This window comes from Ambystoma mexicanum, chromosome 1p (genome assembly GCF_040938575.1).
Source record: "Ambystoma mexicanum isolate Mex_15411 chromosome 1p, UKY_AmexF1_1, whole genome shotgun sequence".
NCBI lineage: Eukaryota > Metazoa > Chordata > Amphibia > Caudata > Ambystomatidae > Ambystoma > Ambystoma mexicanum.
The window spans coordinates 3,946,838-3,969,820 of NC_090921.1; the positions used below are offsets into that span (position 1 = coordinate 3,946,838).

A 22,983-nucleotide genomic window follows, 5' to 3' on the forward strand; every position below is an offset into this window, starting at 1 on the left:
CACGTTGGTTGTTTTTTTTTTTTTGAACGGGAGTTGGCTCACGTTTGCCAAAATCCAAAATAAACTGCGTCCCTGGGTGGGCTTGAACCACCAACCTTTCGGTTAACAGCCGAACGCGCTAACCGATTGCGCCACAGAGATGATGTGTGCCCTGCTGCGCAAAAGCCATATATGTAGGCTAATCGCGCAGGCCTGGATCCAGGTGAAGACTTCATCTTTTATTAAAGCCCTGGGGAGGAGCGCTGTCTGCACACAGCAAGGCTGTAAGTTAGGATAGGCGCCTCCATTTCTCTGAAGCGTCTCTTTCTCAGTATGGTACAAGTAATGTTCAGCTTCAAACAGTACACAAAGCACTTTGGGCTATGGGCTTGATTGAAAAGCCCGTTTTGGGCTAACATTTGAATGTCCTGCCACACAGTGCACCATAGAGACTGCTGAGCACCTCACCATTGCAAGACTTATTTATCTCTCCAGCTCCACAGCTATCTATGACTTCCTAAACACTGGTGGCACCTGAAACCCCTGAGAAGTATTAAGGCAGCAGGGGGCCTGGCTGCTGCTTAACTCCTCACACCTCCTTCCTACCAGCAGGGCGGGCTGAGAATGTGTCACCTCCCGTGAGGCCCCATTTTAAGATGAAAGTTGGGATGGGGGGGGGGGGCACTTGCTTATTGCGGATAACAGTCCGAGAAGCACGGAGTAGCCAGCATTTCAAGAGTGGGGTTGGGGGTGAGCCATGAACAAAGTCCTGCTACTCCTCCCCCTAAATGCAGTGGGTGCAATTGCATTCGGTCTCATTCGAGCCCCCACACCACCCACCCTGCCCCAATCTACTTTTTTGGTAACATTAGTAACTGATGGTATTTTGACACATAACGAAAAAAATAAAACTGCAGGAACATTACAGATGCAGGAAACTCATCTATAAGAGCTCTGTCCGGGCGTTCTGGGGCAAAATACATGCAAACATTCTACTTTGTATATGGATTGCACGGACAGAAGTGACTTCCCGGAAAAAAGACATTTCAAGGAGCATCATCAGTCTTTGATACTTAGAGGCAGAGCTTTAAGTGGGCTGGGGCTAGCATGGGCCGAGCCCCGGCAGTCTCCAGAAAAGGCTCCTGAGCCGGGGCCCTGCCGGGGGCTCACCCCCGACTAGCTCCAGCCATGCTGACACCTGAGGCCGCCCGTGCAGCGGCTGCACGGTTACACAAGCTGCCTGCAGGTGTCAGCACTATGGTTTAGAAAAAAAGCAATTGCCTTTTCTTTTTTTCTAAACCAAAGTGCTGTCACCTGCAAGCAGCAGGTGCAGCCTTCCAGTGCGGGCTGCCTGGTGGCTCTGTACTCTGAAACAGGAGGAGGGCTGGACTGCCAGGCCTCCTTTTGTTTCTGAGTAAATAGCCATCACCCAGCATGAAGCCCCTGCGCTACTCACGCTGGCTAATGGCTATCTACTCGGAAACAAAAGGCGAGCTGGGCAGTTCAGACCTCCTCCTGTTTCAGAGTACAGAGCCATCAGCAGCAGGCATCACTTTCATTCAAGGAGCTTGTGGTAAAGCATTGCAGCATGTGGCTCCTTGAATGAAAAGGCTGCCTGCTGGGTGTGAGCTGTGGCATACTGGTGTCACACCTTTGCTCCGCTTAGCCGGGGAGGGGCTGTGCGCATTAAATGTAATAATGCCAGTGCTCCCCAGCTCTGCTTCTTTTAGCGGCCCCCACCTCTTAGGCGACGGGGGCTCTTGATGGGGGCATGGACTAAGCACACCCATGCCTAGGCCAAACCCCCTAACGAGAGTCACCCTCAATTTCTAATCCCACTTAAAGCACTGCTTAGAGTCACCTTGGAAGTGACTTTAGAATAGGTTGCCATAAGTAAGTCAAGTGGCAAATAACTATGTGGTGCAAAATACCTAAATTGCACTCGTATTATATATGGAGCAACTCTATAGTCATTAGGCATTGAGGCTTGGCCAGGACAGCTGCCCCTCATAATGTAGCCTCGAGCGTGGAGTCTATAATGGCAGCAGTCCGTGGCAGCAGTAAGCCTTCCCAAAAGTGGTTGTAACTGGCCCAAAGACGACATCTTGTGCAAATGCTCTTATCCAGTGCATGCCAAAGAATGGTCTAGATGTCACCTGCTCCATCTTGTCAGGCGCGTCTCCTGGGCTGCAAGTTGCCTTCCGATGTGCTGACAGCAGGCGCTAAGGGATGAATGGGAATGTACTAAGAACATTGTTCTGTTGACAGTGGCTGCTAGTAGCTGTTGCTGTGATCTTGAGTATTAATGGCCGGTTAGCTCAGTTGGTTAGAGCGTGGTGCTAATAACGCCAAGGTCGCGGGTTCGATCCCCGTACTGGCCACACCTTTTTTAAGTTTCCTTTTAAAATTGGAGCTTCATGAATGAAGAACTCTCATTGGACGAATATGAAATCTGTTAAATAATAAGCCGATGTGGAATTCTGAGTAATAGCACAATATAAGCAAAGACTTCCTCTGGCTAATGCCAAAAACAGTTCTTTGGCTCCTGAAATGACTACATGTCCTAGTGCTGTAGCAAAAGGGCTGCAAGAAGGCAGTCTATCCGTGGTCCTCCTCTTCTTAGCCGGTGGTGGCAGCACAGGTATTTCCCTCCAGTCCCAAATTGATAACATCACTCCAACTTTGCAGTGTGCTGACATCTCAGGAGTCTTCTGGCTTCTGAATTGTGGGAGTCGGATCACCCTGCGGGGAGGAGATGGGCCCAACATCGCAGCACAGCACCCCTCTGGCCCGCCATGGGTAACTTAAACTTTGGACACCCCCTGGGCATCCCCCCTTTTTTGCAGGCCCCCCATCAAACAAATCGCTGTGTACCAATCTTTCCTCTTGGTTTCCTCTACAAGGTCTCAATGTTTGGAATAGGTCAAGGACCTACTGGGATATCCTATCAGCAGCATCCCTGCCCCACTTAGCCGTGCCCAGCTTCTGATCCTGGCAAATGCTATGGGACCTGGGCAGTCATTGCCAAAGAATGGCAACTGATTGATTGCCTGTGCAAATGATAACTATGCCCGGCAAATGTGTGAGTGCAAAGGCAATTGATTAGAATTCCTGTAAATGGAGCAGGTATCTGGCAAAGGATAACAGGGCTGTCACCCACTCAACTGAAAATGCTGCAGGCAGGAGGCATGACTGCGCAACGATGCTCAGTACGGCGGGGTAGAAGCGGCTTGGAATGGGGAGTAAGCAAGAGCACAACAAATCTCACAGCTTTGAGAGCAGAGAGTGAGTGTTTAAACAATCATTAACAGGCAGCAACCCCAAAGGGACGTCATTTCACCAAAATGCCAGGGGTAGCGGAAGTGACATCACACGACCGTTGACCCCCTGATGACATCACAGGAAGTGATTTCATTTGACCCCACCCTGAAGTGATATCGCAGGAAGCGATGGAACACAACCATTCACCCGTTGATGAAACAGGAAGTGGCATCACATAGCATTGTACACCACAAAAAATATGGTTACAATATCACTATAGTGTGATGTACATAATGTGATGTACATTTCATACAAGAATCGATCGCCATATGTATTGTTAAGATCAGAGTGTATAGGCCCATATTACCAAATTACTGTGAATGCAAGCAGAAGTCCATGACCAAATGATAATGATGTGTTATTATGTAGCACTTACGCTTAAGCTCTTTATATAGTAAAAATATACACCCAATATCACCCAACATGTGTTGGTACTCTTTTATCGACCTCAGAAAGATGAAAGGTTGAGTTGAGGCGTTTAAGAACAGACTAAATCAGTGACTCACCCCCTGAAGTGTGCCTGAAATAAACCTTTAATAAGTCTAGCAATGATTGTATAGCATTCCAGAAATACACATTATTTGGTATTCCTATTCTTTCTTATTTAGGGTCAGTGCCGAAAGTGTTAGACTTTTGGCACTCCTGTTCTTATTTTTCTTATTTTTTTTAACGGCCCTGAACAAGAAAGCCAGCCACTCCAGATTTAAAGAGCTACATGGTGCTGGCCGCAGCCTAGGAGCTTGCATTACAAACCCCCCCCAAAAAAACAAAAAAGAGAACTTTTTTTCAAGAGGTTGCAAGGGAGAACAGAGATGTCGCAAGGGAGACCTCAGAGGTTGCGACCCCCAACTGACGTCCCCGGGTAAAGTGGCAGGAGACATCTCTGCCCATATCAATATACGCCCCAGGATGAAGACAAAGACTAAATGCTGGGCCCGATTTTACATGCCTCGCACTCCCAATGATTAGTCTCTCTTTGTGAAACTAAATATCCTCAACATTGGGGTGGAAAATGGTTGCCATTGGCCAATGGAAGTAATACTAGATGAAGGAAGCGAAATGCACCAACATTCAACCTGATGCCTCAGAGGAAGTCCAGTTTTTTGCAGCATGTGTTTGTGTGCATGTGTGTCTTGCAAGTCCAAGGTTTGAAACCTGATAAGCTCGCCTAGTGGTTTAATGCACCTACCACAGCAATCTATATGTAACCTGCAGGCAATACATCCAGTTCCTGGTGAGATACTGACACATTATTGCATTCTGTGCCTGGACTCCACCTCATGAAGGTGCTGTGGTCTAACGGAGCGGGAGCGGTGCTCTTCTACTTTTCTTAATCAGGTTCTACTGTGTCTATAGTTTTATTTTAAAAAGAACCCGTTCCGGAATGGTTTTGGTTTAAAATAAAAGTGTAGGAAGCAGTTGAAACTTGCACTGCACTAAATGTTCCCTTAAACAGCAGGCGCATGTGTTTGGGGGTTTGTGTTGTGTGTGGAAGGGGACGTGGCCATGTGGTTTGTGGGGAGCGGGGCAGGCCAGCAGGGAATATAGTTCCACTACTTGTTTTCATACACTTTGACCACTGGTGCCTGTTTTCATTCCCAGCACAGGTAACTTATCAACAGTGATCCCTATGCATCACTTTAGTTCCTCAATTTTCTCCTCAGGTCACTTGGGAGCAGAGAGACAGCATATGTATTTCCAGCACTACGGAGGCCAGAGTACACAAATCAAAGGCATAATTTATAGTGGGCACGCAGGAACTTGCAGGTGCAGGGGTTATTGTACCGGGGTATTTTATGAACACTTATGTACCCACTTGGAGGTGTTGCTAGGCTCAAGATTAGCTTTATAAAACCATACTCTAGCCCCCTGTGCGTATGGGCCTTTAATCACATTAACCGAAACAGTCCCACCACTTAAGAAGTGAGCACACGGTTGTGCATAAAGCAAGTTTATTGTACACAGTTTCAGGGAGTGGTTAGATGGTGTTGCAGGACCAAACTAACCCAGGTTTGAACAATACAACATCAGTTGGCATCTTACATCCTTTTTGCAACAATTACAATAATCCCAGATGTTCTATAACAATCCACCCCCAAAATATGATTGGACCAAAATCTTTTAAAAGGAATCCCATCTTCTCCCAATTCTCCACTTATCCTTGGTCAGTTTTATCTTGATAGTCATCTTCATGTCATAATCAGAGCACACCTTCTTAGGATTGGTCCGTAGGAGTCCATGGCGTCAGTACATGGTTAAACATTGGTCTTGAAAACATAATTAATTGCTAGCAATAACTGGCCTAAAGCCTTTAACTTTCATTGTGGTTGCACATGGTCCGCACAACAAATTTGAGCAAATAGAGGAAGGCCTGAATAAACAGGATCTCAACTAACCCATACCCCATACTCCTGGCGCTTCTGAAGACCTACTAATTTATACGACCACAACTTCAGAACATATAGCCACTGATGACCTTTAAAGACAATTAACTGTCAGATACCCTGGCCTCAGGCCTAACTTTTATTACCACCGAACAAAAAACCAACGCCCTCTAGCGACACCAATCCAATGAGCGAGATAACATCTGTTCCCTTGCAGGACTCTTAAATCATAAACCGTGTCCTGCTTCTGAGCTGACTTTCTTACTAGGTGACTAATATTTCTTTCCGTCAAGACTGTCCCTGCTACTTAAAATTCATGTGCAGCAGCGAACCAAGGAGATGAAAATGAATGATTTACTCATTTGTCTGACATCTGCAAACCTGAGAAAGTCAGTTTAAATCTCAACATGCATTTTGCAAGAGAGTCCCAACTACCTTTTTACAAAGCACCCCGTTGTGTAGATTGTTTTCATGTTGCATTTGCAGTTTATCCCTCTACGTGCGTGGTGATTATGTATACATTCTAAAGAGCTGTAACATTAAAAGAAACATCATAACTAACTGCACTCGATACAAATGGGTTCACATATTGTGACCAGTTCGCTGCCATCCGCCATCATCAATGTGGTGCGCTCAACATTAATCCCTCATAATAATGGGGACCCTTCCTGACCTCCCGGACACCCCCAAAAAAGTTAAGGGAGACTCCTCTGTTGTCAGCGCTGCTATATAGGGTGGGCAATGGAATAGCAAAATGTGTCCTTCCCAAACTAGTGCTGCAACGCCTCTGCCAGATTCCCACATCAGAATACTAGAACTATAGGGCCATGAAATCGGGTATTGAAAGAAAAACGCCTATGCCAGATTCCCACATCAGAATACAAGAACTATAGGGCCATGAAACCGGGTATTGAAAGGCAAACGCCTATGCCAGATTCCCACATCAGAATACAAGAACTGTAGGGCCATGAAACTGGGTATTGAAAATCAACCCCTATGCCAGATTCCCACATCAAAATACTAACTATAGGGCCATGAAACCGGGTATCGAAAGGCAAACACCTATGCCAAATTCCCACATCAGAATACCAAAACTATCGGCCCATGAAAAAGGGTATTGAAATACAAACGCCTATGCCAGATTCCCACATCGGAAAACAAGAACTATTGGGCCATGAAACTGGGTATTGAAAGACAAACGCCTATGCCAGATTCCCACAACAGACTACCAGAAATATAGGGCCATGAAAGTGGATATTGAAAGACAACGCCTATGCCAGATTCCCACATCAGAATACCAGAACTATGGGGCCATGAAACTGGGTATTGAAAGACAAACGCCTATGCCAGATTCCCACATCAGAATACCAGAAATATAGGGCCATGAAAGTGGGTTTTGAAAGACAAACGCCTATGCCAGATTCCCACATCAGAATACAAGAACTATAGGGCCATGTAAGCGTGTATTGAAAGACAATCAGACTGGCCATGGATGTGTGACTTGAGGGAAATGTCAGCACAGGAAGCACCTTACATATGGTTTCAGAATTAAGCAGTGCACCCTGCACGTTGGTTGTTTTTTTTTTTTTGAACGGGAGTTGGCTCACGTTTGCCAAAATCCAAAATAAACTGCGTCCCTGGGTGGGCTTGAACCACCAACCTTTCGGTTAACAGCCGAACGCGCTAACCGATTGCGCCACAGAGATGATGTGTGCCCTGCTGCGCAAAAGCCATATATGTAGGCTAATCGCGCAGGCCTGGATCCAGGTGAAGACTTCATCTTTTATTAAAGCCCTGGGGAGGAGCGCTGTCTGCACACAGCAAGGCTGTAAGTTAGGATAGGCGCCTCCATTTCTCTGAAGCGTCTCTTTCTCAGTATGGTACAAGTAATGTTCAGCTTCAAACAGTACACAAAGCACTTTGGGCTATGGGCTTGATTGAAAAGCCCGTTTTGGGCTAACATTTGAATGTCCTGCCACACAGTGCACCATAGAGACTGCTGAGCACCTCACCATTGCAAGACTTATTTATCTCTCCAGCTCCACAGCTATCTATGACTTCCTAAACACTGGTGGCACCTGAAACCCCTGAGAAGTATTAAGGCAGCAGGGGGCCTGGCTGCTGCTTAACTCCTCACACCTCCTTCCTACCAGCAGGGCGGGCTGAGAATGTGTCACCTCCCGTGAGGCCCCATTTTAAGATGAAAGTTGGGATGGGGGGGGGGGCACTTGCTTATTGCGGATAACAGTCCGAGAAGCACGGAGTAGCCAGCATTTCAAGAGTGGGGTTGGGGGTGAGCCATGAACAAAGTCCTGCTACTCCTCCCCCTAAATGCAGTGGGTGCAATTGCATTCGGTCTCATTCGAGCCCCCACACCACCCACCCTGCCCCAATCTACTTTTTTGGTAACATTAGTAACTGATGGTATTTTGACACATAACGAAAAAAATAAAACTGCAGGAACATTACAGATGCAGGAAACTCATCTATAAGAGCTCTGTCCGGGCGTTCTGGGGCAAAATACATGCAAACATTCTACTTTGTATATGGATTGCACGGACAGAAGTGACTTCCCGGAAAAAAGACATTTCAAGGAGCATCATCAGTCTTTGATACTTAGAGGCAGAGCTTTAAGTGGGCTGGGGCTAGCATGGGCCGAGCCCCGGCAGTCTCCAGAAAAGGCTCCTGAGCCGGGGCCCTGCCGGGGGCTCACCCCCGACTAGCTCCAGCCATGCTGACACCTGAGGCCGCCCGTGCAGCGGCTGCACGGTTACACAAGCTGCCTGCAGGTGTCAGCACTATGGTTTAGAAAAAAAGCAATTGCCTTTTCTTTTTTTCTAAACCAAAGTGCTGTCACCTGCAAGCAGCAGGTGCAGCCTTCCAGTGCGGGCTGCCTGGTGGCTCTGTACTCTGAAACAGGAGGAGGGCTGGACTGCCAGGCCTCCTTTTGTTTCTGAGTAAATAGCCATCACCCAGCATGAAGCCCCTGCGCTACTCACGCTGGCTAATGGCTATCTACTCGGAAACAAAAGGCGAGCTGGGCAGTTCAGACCTCCTCCTGTTTCAGAGTACAGAGCCATCAGCAGCAGGCATCACTTTCATTCAAGGAGCCTGTGGTAAAGCATTGCAGCATGTGGCTCCTTGAATGAAAAGGCTGCCTGCTGGGTGTGAGCTGTGGCATACTGGTGTCACACCTTTGCTCCGCTTAGCCGGGGAGGGGCTGTGCGCATTAAATGTAATAATGCCAGTGCTCCCCAGCTCTGCTTCTTTTAGCGGCCCCCACCTCTTAGGCGACGGGGGCTCTTGATGGGGGCATGGACTAAGCACACCCATGCCTAGGCCAAACCCCCTAACGAGAGCCACCCTCAATTTCTAATCCCACTTAAAGCACTGCTTAGAGTCACCTTGGAAGTGACTTTAGAATAGGTTGCCATAAGTAAGTCAAGTGGCAAATAACTATGTGGTGCAAAATACCTAAATTGCACTCGTATTATATATGGAGCAACTCTATAGTCATTAGGCATTGAGGCTTGGCCAGGACAGCTGCCCCTCATAATGTAGCCTCGAGCGTGGAGTCTATAATGGCAGCAGTCCGTGGCAGCAGTAAGCCTTCCCAAAAGTGGTTGTAACTGGCCCAAAGACGACATCTTGTGCAAATGCTCTTATCCAGTGCATGCCAAAGAATGGTCTAGATGTCACCTGCTCCATCTTGTCAGGCGCGTCTCCTGGGCTGCAAGTTGCCTTCCGATGTGCTGACAGCAGGCGCTAAGGGCTGAATGGGAATGTACTAAGAACATTGTTCTGTTGACAGTGGCTGCTAGTAGCTGTTGCTGTGATCTTGAGTATTAATGGCCGGTTAGCTCAGTTGGTTAGAGCGTGGTGCTAATAACGCCAAGCTCGCGGGTTCGATCCCCGTACTGGCCACACCTTTTTTAAGTTTCCTTTTAAAATTGGAGCTTCATGAATGAAGAACTCTCATTGGACGAATATGAAATCTGTAAAATAATAAGCCGATGTGGAATTCTGAGTAATAGCACAATATAAGCAAAGACTTCCTCTGGCTAATGCCAAAAACAGTTCTTTGGCTCCTGAAATGACTACATGTCCTAGTGCTGTAGCAAAAGGGCTGCAAGAAGGCAGTCTATCCGTGGTCCTCCTCTTCTTAGCCGGTGGTGGCAGCACAGGTATTTCCCTCCAGTCCCAAATTGATAACATCACTCCAACTTTGCAGTGTGCTGACATCTCAGGAGTCTTCTGGCTTCTGAATTGTGGGAGTCGGATCACCCTGCGGGGAGGAGATGGGCCCAACATCGCAGCACAGCACCCCTCTGGCCCGCCATGGGTAACTTAAACTTTGGACACCCCCTGGGCATCCCCCCTTTTTTGCAGGCCCCCCATCAAACAAATCGCTGTGTACCAATCTTTCCTCTTGGTTTCCTCTACAAGGTCTCAATGTTTGGAATAGGTCAAGGACCTACTGGGATATCCTATCAGCAGCATCCCTGCCCCACTTAGCCGTGCCCAGCTTCTGATCCTGGCAAATGCTATGGGACCTGGGCAGTCATTGCCAAAGAATGGCAACTGATTGATTGCCTGTGCAAATGATAACTATGCCCGGCAAATGTGTGAGTGCAAAGGCAATTGATTAGAATTCCTGTAAATGGAGCAGGTATCTGGCAAAGGATAACAGGGCTGTCACCCACTCAACTGAAAATGCTGCAGGCAGGAGGCATGACTGCGCAACGATGCTCAGTACGGCGGGGTAGAAGCGGCTTGGAATGGGGAGTAAGCAAGAGCACAACAAATCTCACAGCTTTGAGAGCAGAGAGTGAGTGTTTAAACAATCATTAACAGGCAGCAACCCCAAAGGGACGTCATTTCACCAAAATGCCAGGGGTAGCGGAAGTGACATCACACGACCGTTGACCCCCTGATGACATCACAGGAAGTGATTTCATTTGACCCCACCCTGAAGTGATATCGCAGGAAGCGATGGAACACAACCATTCACCCGTTGATGAAACAGGAAGTGGCATCACATAGCATTGTACACCACAAAAAATATGGTTACAATATCACTATAGTGTGATGTACATAATGTGATGTACATTTCATACAAGAATCGATCGCCATATGTATTGTTAAGATCAGAGTGTATAGGCCCATATTACCAAATTACTGTGAATGCAAGCAGAAGTCCATGACCAAATGATAATGATGTGTTATTATGTAGCACTTACGCTTAAGCTCTTTATATAGTAAAAATATACACCCAATATCACCCAACATGTGTTGGTACTCTTTTATCGACCTCAGAAAGATGAAAGGTTGAGTTGAGGCGTTTAAGAACAGACTAAATCAGTGACTCACCCCCTGAAGTGTGCCTGAAATAAACCTTTAATAAGTCTAGCAATGATTGTATAGCATTCCAGAAATACACATTATTTGGTATTCCTATTCTTTCTTATTTAGGGTCAGTGCCGAAAGTGTTAGACTTTTGGCACTCCTGTTCTTATTTTTCTTATTTTTTTTAACGGCCCTGAACAAGAAAGCCAGCCACTCCAGATTTAAAGAGCTACATGGTGCTGGCCGCAGCCTAGGAGCTTGCATTACAAAACCCCCCCAAAAAAACAAAAAAGAGAACTTTTTTTCAAGAGGTTGCAAGGGAGAACAGAGATGTCGCAAGGGAGACCTCAGAGGTTGCGACCCCCAACTGACGTCCCCGGGTAAAGTGGCAGGAGACATCTCTGCCCATATCAATATACGCCCCAGGGTGAAGACAAAGACTAAATGCTGGGCCCGATTTTACATGCCTCGCACTCCCAATGATTAGTCTCTCTTTGTGAAACTAAATATCCTCAACATTGGGGTGGAAAATGGTTGCCATTGGCCAATGGAAGTAATACTAGATGAAGGAAGCGAAATGCACCAACATTCAACCTGATGCCTCAGAGGAAGTCCAGTTTTTTGCAGCATGTGTTTGTGTGCATGTGTGTCTTGCAAGTCCAAGGTTTGAAACCTGATAAGCTCGCCTAGTGGTTTAATGCACCTACCACAGCAATCTATATGTAACCTGCAGGCAATACATCCAGTTCCTGGTGAGATACTGACACATTATTGCATTCTGTGCCTGGACTCCACCTCATGAAGGTGCTGTGGTCTAACGGAGCGGGAGCGGTGCTCTTCTACTTTTCTTAATCAGGTTCTACTGTGTCTATAGTTTTATTTTAAAAAGAACCCGTTCCGGAATGGTTTTGGTTTAAAATAAAAGTGTAGGAAGCAGTTGAAACTTGCACTGCACTAAATGTTCCCTTAAACAGCAGGCGCATGTGTTTGGGGGTTTGTGTTGTGTGTGGAAGGGGACGTGGCCATGTGGTTTGTGGGGAGCGGGGCAGGCCAGCAGGGAATATAGTTCCACTACTTGTTTTCATACACTTTGACCACTGGTGCCTGTTTTCATTCCCAGCACAGGTAACTTATCAACAGTGATCCCTATGCATCACTTTAGTTCCTCAATTTTCTCCTCAGGTCACTTGGGAGCAGAGAGACAGCATATGTATTTCCAGCACTACGGAGGCCAGAGTACACAAATCAAAGGCATAATTTATAGTGGGCACGCAGGAACTTGCAGGTGCAGGGGTTATTGTACCGGGGTATTTTATGAACACTTATGTACCCACTTGGAGGTGTTGCTAGGCTCAAGATTAGCTTTATAAAACCATACTCTAGCCCCCTGTGCGTATGGGCCTTTAATCACATTAACCGAAACAGTCCCACCACTTAAGAAGTGAGCACACGGTTGTGCATAAAGCAAGTTTATTGTACACAGTTTCAGGGAGTGGTTAGATGGTGTTGCAGGACCAAACTAACCCAGGTTTGAACAATACAACATCAGTTGGCATCTTACATCCTTTTTGCAACAATTACAATAATCCCAGATGTTCTATAACAATCCACCCCCAAAATATGATTGGACCAAAATCTTTTAAAAGGAATCCCATCTTCTCCCAATTCTCCACTTATCCTTGGTCAGTTTTATCTTGATAGTCATCTTCATGTCATAATCAGAGCACACCTTCTTAGGATTGGTCCGTAGGAGTCCATGGCGTCAGTACATGGTTAAACATTGGTCTTGAAAACATAATTAATTGCTAGCAATAACTGGCCTAAAGCCTTTAACTTTCATTGTGGTTGCACATGGTCCGCACAACAAATTTGAGCAAATAGAGGAAGGCCTGAATAAACAGGATCTCAACTAACCCATACCCCATACTCCTGGCGCTTCTGAAGACCTACTAATTTATACGACCACAACTTCAGAACATATAGCCACTGATGACCTTTAAAGACAATTAACTGTCAGATACCCTGGCCTCAGGCCTAACTTTTATTACCACCGAACAAAAAACCAACGCCCTCTAGCGACACCAATCCAATGAGCGAGATAACATCTGTTCCCTTGCAGGACTCTTAAATCATAAACCGTGTCCTGCTTCTGAGCTGACTTTCTTACTAGGTGACTAATATTTCTTTCCGTCAAGACTGTCCCTGCTACTTAAAATTCATGTGCAGCAGCGAACCAAGGAGATGAAAATGAATGATTTACTCATTTGTCTGACATCTGCAAACCTGAGAAAGTCAGTTTAAATCTCAACATGCATTTTGCAAGAGAGTCCCAACTACCTTTTTACAAAGCACCCCGTTGTGTAGATTGTTTTCATGTTGCATTTGCAGTTTATCCCTCTACGTGCGTGGTGATTATGTATACATTCTAAAGAGCTGTAACATTAAAAGAAACATCATAACTAACTGCACTCGATACAAATGGGTTCACATATTGTGACCAGTTCGCTGCCATCCGCCATCATCAATGTGGTGCGCTCAACATTAATCCCTCATAATAATGGGGACCCTTCCTGACCTCCCGGACACCCCCAAAAAAGTTAAGGGAGACTCCTCTGTTGTCAGCGCTGCTATATAGGGTGGGCAATGGAATAGCAAAATGTGTCCTTCCCAAACTAGTGCTGCAACGCCTCTGCCAGATTCCCACATCAGAATACTAGAACTATAGGGCCATGAAATCGGGTATTGAAAGAAAAACGCCTATGCCAGATTCCCACATCAGAATACAAGAACTATAGGGCCATGAAACCGGGTATTGAAAGGCAAACGCCTATGCCAGATTCCCACATCAGAATACAAGAACTGTAGGGCCATGAAACTGGGTATTGAAAATCAACCCCTATGCCAGATTCCCACATCAAAATACTAACTATAGGGCCATGAAACCGGGTATCGAAAGGCAAACACCTATGCCAAATTCCCACATCAGAATACCAAAACTATCGGCCCATGAAAAAGGGTATTGAAATACAAACGCCTATGCCAGATTCCCACATCGGAAAACAAGAACTATTGGGCCATGAAACTGGGTATTGAAAGACAAACGCCTATGCCAGATTCCCACAACAGACTACCAGAAATATAGGGCCATGAAAGTGGATATTGAAAGACAACGCCTATGCCAGATTCCCACATCAGAATACCAGAACTATGGGGCCATGAAACTGGGTATTGAAAGACAAACGCCTATGCCAGATTCCCACATCAGAATACCAGAAATATAGGGCCATGAAAGTGGGTTTTGAAAGACAAACGCCTATGCCAGATTCCCACATCAGAATACAAGAACTATAGGGCCATGTAAGCGTGTATTGAAAGACAATCAGACTGGCCATGGATGTGTGACTTGAGGGAAATGTCAGCACAGGAAGCACCTTACATATGGTTTCAGAATTAAGCAGTGCACCCTGCACGTTGGTTGTTTTTTTTTTTTTGAACGGGAGTTGGCTCACGTTTGCCAAAATCCAAAATAAACTGCGTCCCTGGGTGGGCTTGAACCACCAACCTTTCGGTTAACAGCCGAACGCGCTAACCGATTGCGCCACAGAGAGGATGTGTGCCCTGCTGCGCAAAAGCCATATATGTAGGCTAATCGCGCAGGCCTGGATCCAGGTGAAGACTTCATCTTTTATTAAAGCCCTGGGGAGGAGCGCTGTCTGCACACAGCAAGGCTATAAGTTAGGATAGGCGCCTCCATTTCTCTGAAGCGTCTCTTTCTCAGTATGGTACAAGTAATGTTCAGCTTCAAACAGTACACAAAGCACTTTGGGCTATGGGCTTGATTGAAAAGCCCGTTTTGGGCTAACATTTGAATGTCCTGCCACACAGTGCACCATAGAGACTGCTGAGCACCTCACCATTGCAAGACTTATTTATCTCTCCAGCTCCACAGCTATCTATGACTTCCTAAACACTGGTGGCACCTGAAACCCCTGAGAAGTATTAAGGCAGCAGGGGGCCTGGCTGCTGCTTAACTCCTCACACCTCCTTCCTACCAGCAGGGCGGGCTGAGAATGTGTCACCTCCCGTGAGGCCCCATTTTAAGATGAAAGTTGGGATGGGGGGGGGGCACTTGCTTATTGCGGATAACAGTCCGAGAAGCACGGAGTAGCCAGCATTTCAAGAGTGGGGTTGGGGGTGAGCCATGAACAAAGTCCTGCTACTCCTCCCCCTAAATGCAGTGGGTGCAATTGCATTCGGTCTCATTCGAGCCCCCACACCACCCACCCTGCCCCAATCTACTTTTTTGGTAACATTAGTAACTGATGGTATTTTGACACATAACGAAAAAAATAAAACTGCAGGAACATTACAGATGCAGGAAACTCATCTATAAGAGCTCTGTCCGGGCGTTCTGGGGCAAAATACATGCAAACATTCTACTTTGTATATGGATTGCACGGACAGAAGTGACTTCCCGGAAAAAAGACATTTCAAGGAGCATCATCAGTCTTTGATACTTAGAGGCAGAGCTTTAAGTGGGCTGGGGCTAGCATGGGCCGAGCCCCGGCAGTCTCCAGAAAAGGCTCCTGAGCCGGGGCCCTGCCGGGGGCTCACCCCCGACTAGCTCCAGCCATGCTGACACCTGAGGCCGCCCGTGCAGCGGCTGCACGGTTACACAAGCTGCCTGCAGGTGTCAGCACTATGGTTTAGAAAAAAAGCAATTGCCTTTTCTTTTTTTCTAAACCAAAGTGCTGTCACCTGCAAGCAGCAGGTGCAGCCTTCCAGTGCGGGCTGCCTGGTGGCTCTGTACTCTGAAACAGGAGGAGGGCTGGACTGCCAGGCCTCCTTTTGTTTCTGAGTAAATAGCCATCACCCAGCATGAAGCCCCTGCGCTACTCACGCTGGCTAATGGCTATCTACTCGGAAACAAAAGGCGAGCTGGGCAGTTCAGACCTCCTCCTGTTTCAGAGTACAGAGCCATCAGCAGCAGGCATCACTTTCATTCAAGGAGCCTGTGGTAAAGCATTGCAGCATGTGGCTCCTTGAATGAAAAGGCTGCCTGCTGGGTGTGAGCTGTGGCATACTGGTGTCACACCTTTGCTCCGCTTAGCCGGGGAGGGGCTGTGCGCATTAAATGTAATAATGCCAGTGCTCCCCAGCTCTGCTTCTTTTAGCGGCCCCCACCTCTTAGGCGACGGGGGCTCTTGATGGGGGCATGGACCAAGCACACCCATGCCTAGGCCAAACCCCCTAACGAGAGCCACCCTCAATTTCTAATCCCACTTAAAGCACTGCTTAGAGTCACCTTGGAAGTGACTTTAGAATAGGTTGCCATAAGTAAGTCAAGTGGCAAATAACTATGTGGTGCAAAATACCTAAATTGCACTCGTATTATATATGGAGCAACTCTATAGTCATTAGGCATTGAGGCTTGGCCAGGACAGCTGCCCCTCATAATGTAGCCTCGAGCGTGGAGTCTATAATGGCAGCAGTCCGTGGCAGCAGTAAGCCTTCCCAAAAGTGGTTGTAACTGGCCCAAAGACGACATCTTGTGCAAATGCTCTTATCCAGTGCATGCCAAAGAATGGTCTAGATGTCACCTGCTCCATCTTGTCAGGCGCGTCTCCTGGGCTGCAAGTTGCCTTCCGATGTGCTGACAGCAGGCGCTAAGGGCTGAATGGGAATGTACTAAGAACATTGTTCTGTTGACAGTGGCTGCTAGTAGCTGTTGCTGTGATCTTGAGTATTAATGGCCGGTTAGCTCAGTTGGTTAGAGCGTGGTGCTAATAACGCCAAGCTCGCGGGTTCGATCCCCGTACTGGCCACACCTTTTTTAAGTTTCCTTTTAAAATTGGAGCTTCATGAATGAAGAACTCTCATTGGACGAATATGAAATCTGTAAAATAATAAGCCGATGTGGAATTCTGAGTAATAGCACAATATAAGCAAAGACTTCCTCTGGCTAATGCCAAAAACAGTTCTTTGGCTCCTGAAATGACTACATGTCCTAGTGCTGTAGCAAAAGGGCTGCAAGAAGGCAGTCTATCCGTGGTCCTCCTCTTCTTAGCCGGTGGTGGCAGCACAGGTATTTCCCTCCAGTCCCAAATTGATAACATCACTCCAACTTTGCAGTGTGCTGACATCTCAGGAGTCTTCTGGCTTCTGAATTGTGGGAGTCGGATCACCCTGCGGGGAGGAGATGGGCCCAACATCGCAGCACAGCACCCCTCTGGCCCGCCATGGGTAACTTAAACTTTGGACACCCCCTGGGCATCCCCCCTTTTTTGCAGGCCCCCCATCAAACAAATCGCTGTGTACCAATCTTTCCTCTTGGTTTCCTCTACAAGGTCTCAATGTTTGGAATAGGTCAAGGACCTACTGGGATATCCTATCAGCAGCATCCCTGCCCCACTTAGCCGTGCCCAGCTTCTGATCCTGGCAAATGCTATGGGACCTGGGCAGTCATTGCCAAAGAATGGCAACTGATTGATTGCCTGTGCAAATGATAACTATGCCCGGCAAATGTGTGAGTGCAAAGGCAATTGATTAGAATTCCTGTAAATGGAGCAGGTATCTGGCAAAGGATAACAGGGCTGTCACCCACTCAACTGAAAATGCTGCAGGCAGGAGGCATGACTGCGCAACGATGCTCAGTACGGCGGGGTAGAAGCGGCTTGGAATGGGGAGTAAGCAAGAGCACAACAAATCTCACAGCTTTGAGAGCAGAGAGTGAGTGTTTAAACAATCATTAACAGGCAGCAACCCCAAAGGGACGTCATTTCACCAAAATGCCAGGGGTAGCGGAAGTGACATCACACGACCGTTGACCCCCTGATGACATCACAGGAAGTGATTTCATTTGACCCCACCCTGAAGTGATATCGCAGGAAGCGATGGAACACAACCATTCACCCGTTGATGAAACAGGAAGTGGCATCACATAGCATTGTACACCACAAAAAATATGGTTACAATATCACTATAGTGTGATGTACATAATGTGATGTACATTTCATACAAGAATCGATCGCCATATGTATTGTTAAGATCAGAGTGTATAGGCCCATATTACCAAATTACTGTGAATGCAAGCAGAAGTCCATGACCAAATGATAATGATGTGTTATTATGTAGCACTTACGCTTAAGCTCTTTATATAGTAAAAATATACACCCAATATCACCCAACATGTGTTGGTACTCTTTTATCGACCTCAGAAAGATGAAAGGTTGAGTTGAGGCGTTTAAGAACAGACTAAATCAGTGACTCACCCCCTGAAGTGTGCCTGAAATAAACCTTTAATAAGTCTAGCAATGATTGTATAGCATTCCAGAAATACACATTATTTGGTATTCCTATTCTTTCTTATTTAGGGTCAGTGCCGAAAGTGTTAGACTTTTGGCACTCCTGTTCTTATTTTTCTTATTTTTTTTAACGGCCCTGAACAAGAAAGCCAGCCACTCCAGATTTAAAGAGCTACATGGTGCTGGCCGCAGCCTAGGAGCTTGCATTACAAAACCCCCCCAAAAAAACAAAAAAGAGAACTTTTTTTCAAGAGGTTGCAAGGGAGAACAGAGATGTCGCAAGGGAGACCTCAGAGGTTGCGACCCCCAACTGACGTCCCCGGGTAAAGTGGCAGGAGACATCTCTGCCCATATCAATATACGCCCCAGGGTGAAGACAAAGACTTAATGCTGGGCCCGATTTTACATGCCTCGCACTCCCAATGATTAGTCTCTCTTTGTGAAACTAAATATCCTCAACATTGGGGTGGAAAATGGTTGCCATTGGCCAATGGAAGTAATACTAGATGAAGGAAGCGAAATGCACCAACATTCAACCTGATGCCTCAGAGGAAGTCCAGTTTTTTGCAGCATGTGTTTGTGTGCATGTGTGTCTTGCAAGTCCAAGGTTTGAAACCTGATAAGCTCGCCTAGTGGTTTAATGCACCTACCACAGCAATCTATATGTAACCTGCAGGCAATACATCCAGTTCCTGGTGAGATACTGACACATTATTGCATTCTGTGCCTGGACTCCACCTCATGAAGGTGCTGTGGTCTAACGGAGCGGGAGCGGTGCTCTTCTACTTTTCTTAATCAGGTTCTACTGTGTCTATAGTTTTATTTTAAAAAGAATCCGTTCCGGAATGGTTTTGGTTTAAAATAAAAGTGTAGGAAGCAGTTGAAACTTGCACTGCACTAAATGTTCCCTTAAACAGCAGGCGCATGTGTTTGGGGGTTTGTGTTGTGTGTGGAAGGGGACGTGGCCATGTGGTTTGTGGGGAGCGGGGCAGGCCAGCAGGGAATATAGTTCCACTACTTGTTTTCATACACTTTGACCACTGGTGCCTGTTTTCATTCCCAGCACAGGTAACTTATCAACAGTGATCCCTATGCATCACTTTAGTTCCTCAATTTTCTCCTCAGGTCACTTGGGAGCAGAGAGACAGCATATGTATTTCCAGCACTACGGAGGCCAGAGTACACAAATCAAAGGCATAATTTATAGAGGGCACGCAGGAACTTGCAGGTGCAGGGGTTATTGTACCGGGGTATTTTATGAACACTTATGTACCCACTTGGAGGTGTTGCTAGGCTCAAGATTAGCTTTATAAAACCATACTCTAGCCCCCTGTGCGTATGGGCCTTTAATCACATTAACCGAAACAGTCCCACCACTTAAGAAGTGAGCACACGGTTGTGCATAAAGCAAGTTTATTGTACACAGTTTCAGGGAGTGGTTAGATGGTGTTGCAGGACCAAACTAACCCAGGTTTGAACAATACAACATCAGTTGGCATCTTACATCCTTTTCGCAACAATTACAATAATCCCAGATGTTCTATAACAATCCACCCCCAAAATATGATTGGACCAAAATCTTTTAAAAGGAATCCCATCTTCTCCCAATTCTCCACTTATCCTTGGTCAATTTTATCTTGATAGTCATCTTCATGCCATAATCAGAGCACACCTTCTTAGGATTGGTCCGTAGGAGGCCATGGCGTCAGTACATGGTTAAACATTGGTCTTGAAAACATAATTAATTGCTAGCAATAACTGGCCTAAAGCCTTTAACTTTCATTGTGGTTGCACATGGTCCGCACAACAAATTTGAGCAAATAGAGGAAGGCCTGAATAAACAGGATCTCAACTAACCCATACCCCATACTCCTGGCGCTTCTGAAGACCTACTAATTTATACGACCACAACTTCAGAACATATAGCCACTGATGACCTTTAAAGACAATTAACTGTCAGATACCCTGGCCTCAGGCCTAACTTTTATTACCACCGAACAAAAAACCAACGCCCTCTAGCGACACCAATCCAATGAGCGAGATAACATCTGTTCCCTTGCAGGACTCTTAAATCATAAACCGTGTCCTGCTTCTGAGCTGACTTTCATACTAGGTGACTAATATTTCTTTCCGTCAAGACTGTCCCTGCTACTTAAAATTCATGTGCAGCAGCGAACCAAGGAGATGAAAATGAATGATTTACTCATTTGTCTGACATCTGCAAACCTTAGAAAGTCAGTTTAAATCTCAACATGCATTTTGCAAGAGAGTCCCAACTACCTTTTTACAAAGCACCCCGTTGTGTAGATTGTTTTCATGTTGCATTTGCAGTTTATCCCTCTACGTGCGTGGTGATTATGTATACATTCTAAAGAGCTGTAACATTAAAAGAAACATCATAACTAACTGCACTCGATACAAATGGGTTCACATATTGTGACCAGTTCGCTGCCATCCGCCATCATCAATGTGGTGCGCTCAACATTAATCCCTCATAATAATGGGGACCCTTCCTGACCTCCCGGACACCCCCAAAAAAGTTAAGGGAGACTCCTCTGTTGTCAGCGCTGCTATATAGGGTGGGCAATGGAATAGCAAAATGTGTCCTTCCCAAACTAGTGCTGCAACGCCTCTGCCAGATTCCCACATCAGAATACTAGAACTATAGGGCCATGAAATCGGGTATTGAAAGAAAAACGCCTATGCCAGATTCCCACATCAGAATACAAGAACTATAGGGCCATGAAACCGGGTATTGAAAGGCAAACGCCTATGCCAGATTCCCACATCAGAATACAAGAACTGTAGGGCCATGAAACTGGGTATTGAAAATCAACCCCTATGCCAGATTCCCACATCAAAATACTAACTATAGGGCCATGAAACCGGGTATCGAAAGGCAAACACCTATGCCAAATTCCCACATCAGAATACCAAAACTATCGGCCCATGAAAAAGGGTATTGAAATACAAACGCCTATGCCAGATTCCCACATCGGAAAACAAGAACTATTGGGCCATGAAACTGGGTATTGAAAGACAAACGCCTATGCCAGATTCCCACAACAGACTACCAGAAATATAGGGCCATGAAAGTGGATATTGAAAGACAACGCCTATGCCTGATTCCCACATCAGAATACCAGAACTATGGGGCCATGAAACTGGGTATTGAAAGACAAACGCCTATGCCAGATTCCCACATCAGAATACCAGAAATATAGGGCCATGAAAGTGGGTTTTGAAAGACAAACGCCTATGCCAGATTCCCACATCAGAATACAAGAACTATAGGGCCATGTAAGCGTGTATTGAAAGACAATCAGACTGGCCATGGATGTGTGACTTGAGGGAAATGTCAGCACAGGAAGCACCTTACATATGGTTTCAGAATTAAGCAGTGCACCCTGCACGTTGGTTTTTTTTTTTTTTTTGAACGGGAGTTGGCTCACGTTTGCCAAAATCCAAAATAAACTGCGTCCCTGGGTGGGCTTTAACCACCAACCTTTCGGTTAACAGCCGAACGCGCTAACCGATTGCGCCACAGAGACGATGTGTGCCCTGCTGCGCAAAAGCCATATATGTAGGCTAATCGCGCAGGCCTGGATCCAGGTGAAGACTTCATCTTTTATTAAAGCCCTGGGGAGGAGCGCTGTCTGCACACAGCAAGGCTGTAAGTTAGGATAGGCGCCTCCATTTCTCTGAAGCGTCTCTTTCTCAGTATGGTACAAGTAATGTTCAGCTTCAAACAGTACACAAAGCACTTTGGGCTATGGGCTTGATTGAAAAGCCCGTTTTGGGCTAACATTTGAATGTCCTGCCACACAGTGCACCATAGAGACTGCTGAGCACCTCACCATTGCAAGACTTATTTATCTCTCCAGCTCCACAGCTATCTATGACTTCCTAAACACTGGTGGCACCTGAAACCCCTGAGAAGTATTAAGGCAGCAGGGGGCCTGGCTGCTGCTTAACTCCTCACACCTCCTTCCTACCAGCAGGGCGGGCTGAGAATGTGTCACCTCCCGTGAGGCCCCATTTTAAGATGAAAGTTGGGATGGGGGGGGGCACTTGCTTATTGCGGATAACAGTCCGAGAAGCACGGAGTAGCCAGCATTTCAAGAGTGGGGTTGGGGGTGAGCCATGAACAAAGTCCTGCTACTCCTCCCCCTAAATGCAGTGGGTGCAATTGCATACGGTCTCATTCGAGCCCCCACACCACCCACTCTGCCCCAATCTACTTTTTTGGTAACATTAGTAACTGATGGTATTTTGACACATAACGAAAAAAATAAAACTGCAGGAACATTACAGATGCAGGAAACTCATCTATAAGAGCTCTGTCCGGGCGCTCTGGGGCAAAATACATGCAAACATTCTACTTTGTATATGGATTGCACGGACAGAAGTGACTTCCCGGAAAAAAGACATTTCAAGGAGCATCATCAGTCTTTGATACTTAGAGGCAGAGCTTTAAGTGGGCTGGGGCTAGCATGGGCCGAGCCCCGGCAGTCTCCAGAAAAGGCTCCTGAGCCGGGGCCCTGCCGGGGGCTCACCCCCGACTAGCTCCAGCCATGCTGACACCTGAGGCCGCCCGTGCAGCGGCTGCACGGTTACACAAGCTGCCTGCAGGTGTCAGCACTATGGTT

General features: G+C 46.6%; 6 non-coding genes across 6 annotated transcripts; 3 read left to right on the forward strand and 3 right to left on the reverse strand.

The window, feature by feature from the left end:
- Window positions 1-67: 67 nt before the first annotated feature.
- On the reverse strand, window positions 68-141 carry TRNAN-GUU (transfer RNA asparagine (anticodon GUU)). The gene has a single exon. It is a non-coding gene; the product is annotated as a tRNA-Asn (tRNA).
- Window positions 142-2,286: 2,145 nt separating this feature from the next.
- Window positions 2,287-2,360, forward strand: TRNAI-AAU (transfer RNA isoleucine (anticodon AAU)). Its single transcript has one exon. It is a non-coding gene; the product is annotated as a tRNA-Ile (tRNA).
- Window positions 2,361-7,316: 4,956 nt separating this feature from the next.
- On the reverse strand, window positions 7,317-7,390 carry TRNAN-GUU (transfer RNA asparagine (anticodon GUU)). Its single transcript has one exon. It is a non-coding gene; the product is annotated as a tRNA-Asn (tRNA).
- Window positions 7,391-9,534: 2,144 nt separating this feature from the next.
- Window positions 9,535-9,608, forward strand: TRNAI-AAU (transfer RNA isoleucine (anticodon AAU)). Its single transcript has one exon. It is a non-coding gene; the product is annotated as a tRNA-Ile (tRNA).
- A 7,173-nt stretch (window positions 9,609-16,781) lies between these two features.
- Window positions 16,782-16,855, forward strand: TRNAI-AAU (transfer RNA isoleucine (anticodon AAU)). Its single transcript has one exon. It is a non-coding gene; the product is annotated as a tRNA-Ile (tRNA).
- Window positions 16,856-21,811: 4,956 nt separating this feature from the next.
- On the reverse strand, window positions 21,812-21,885 carry TRNAN-GUU (transfer RNA asparagine (anticodon GUU)). Its single transcript has one exon. It is a non-coding gene; the product is annotated as a tRNA-Asn (tRNA).
- Window positions 21,886-22,983: the final 1,098 nt, after the last annotated feature.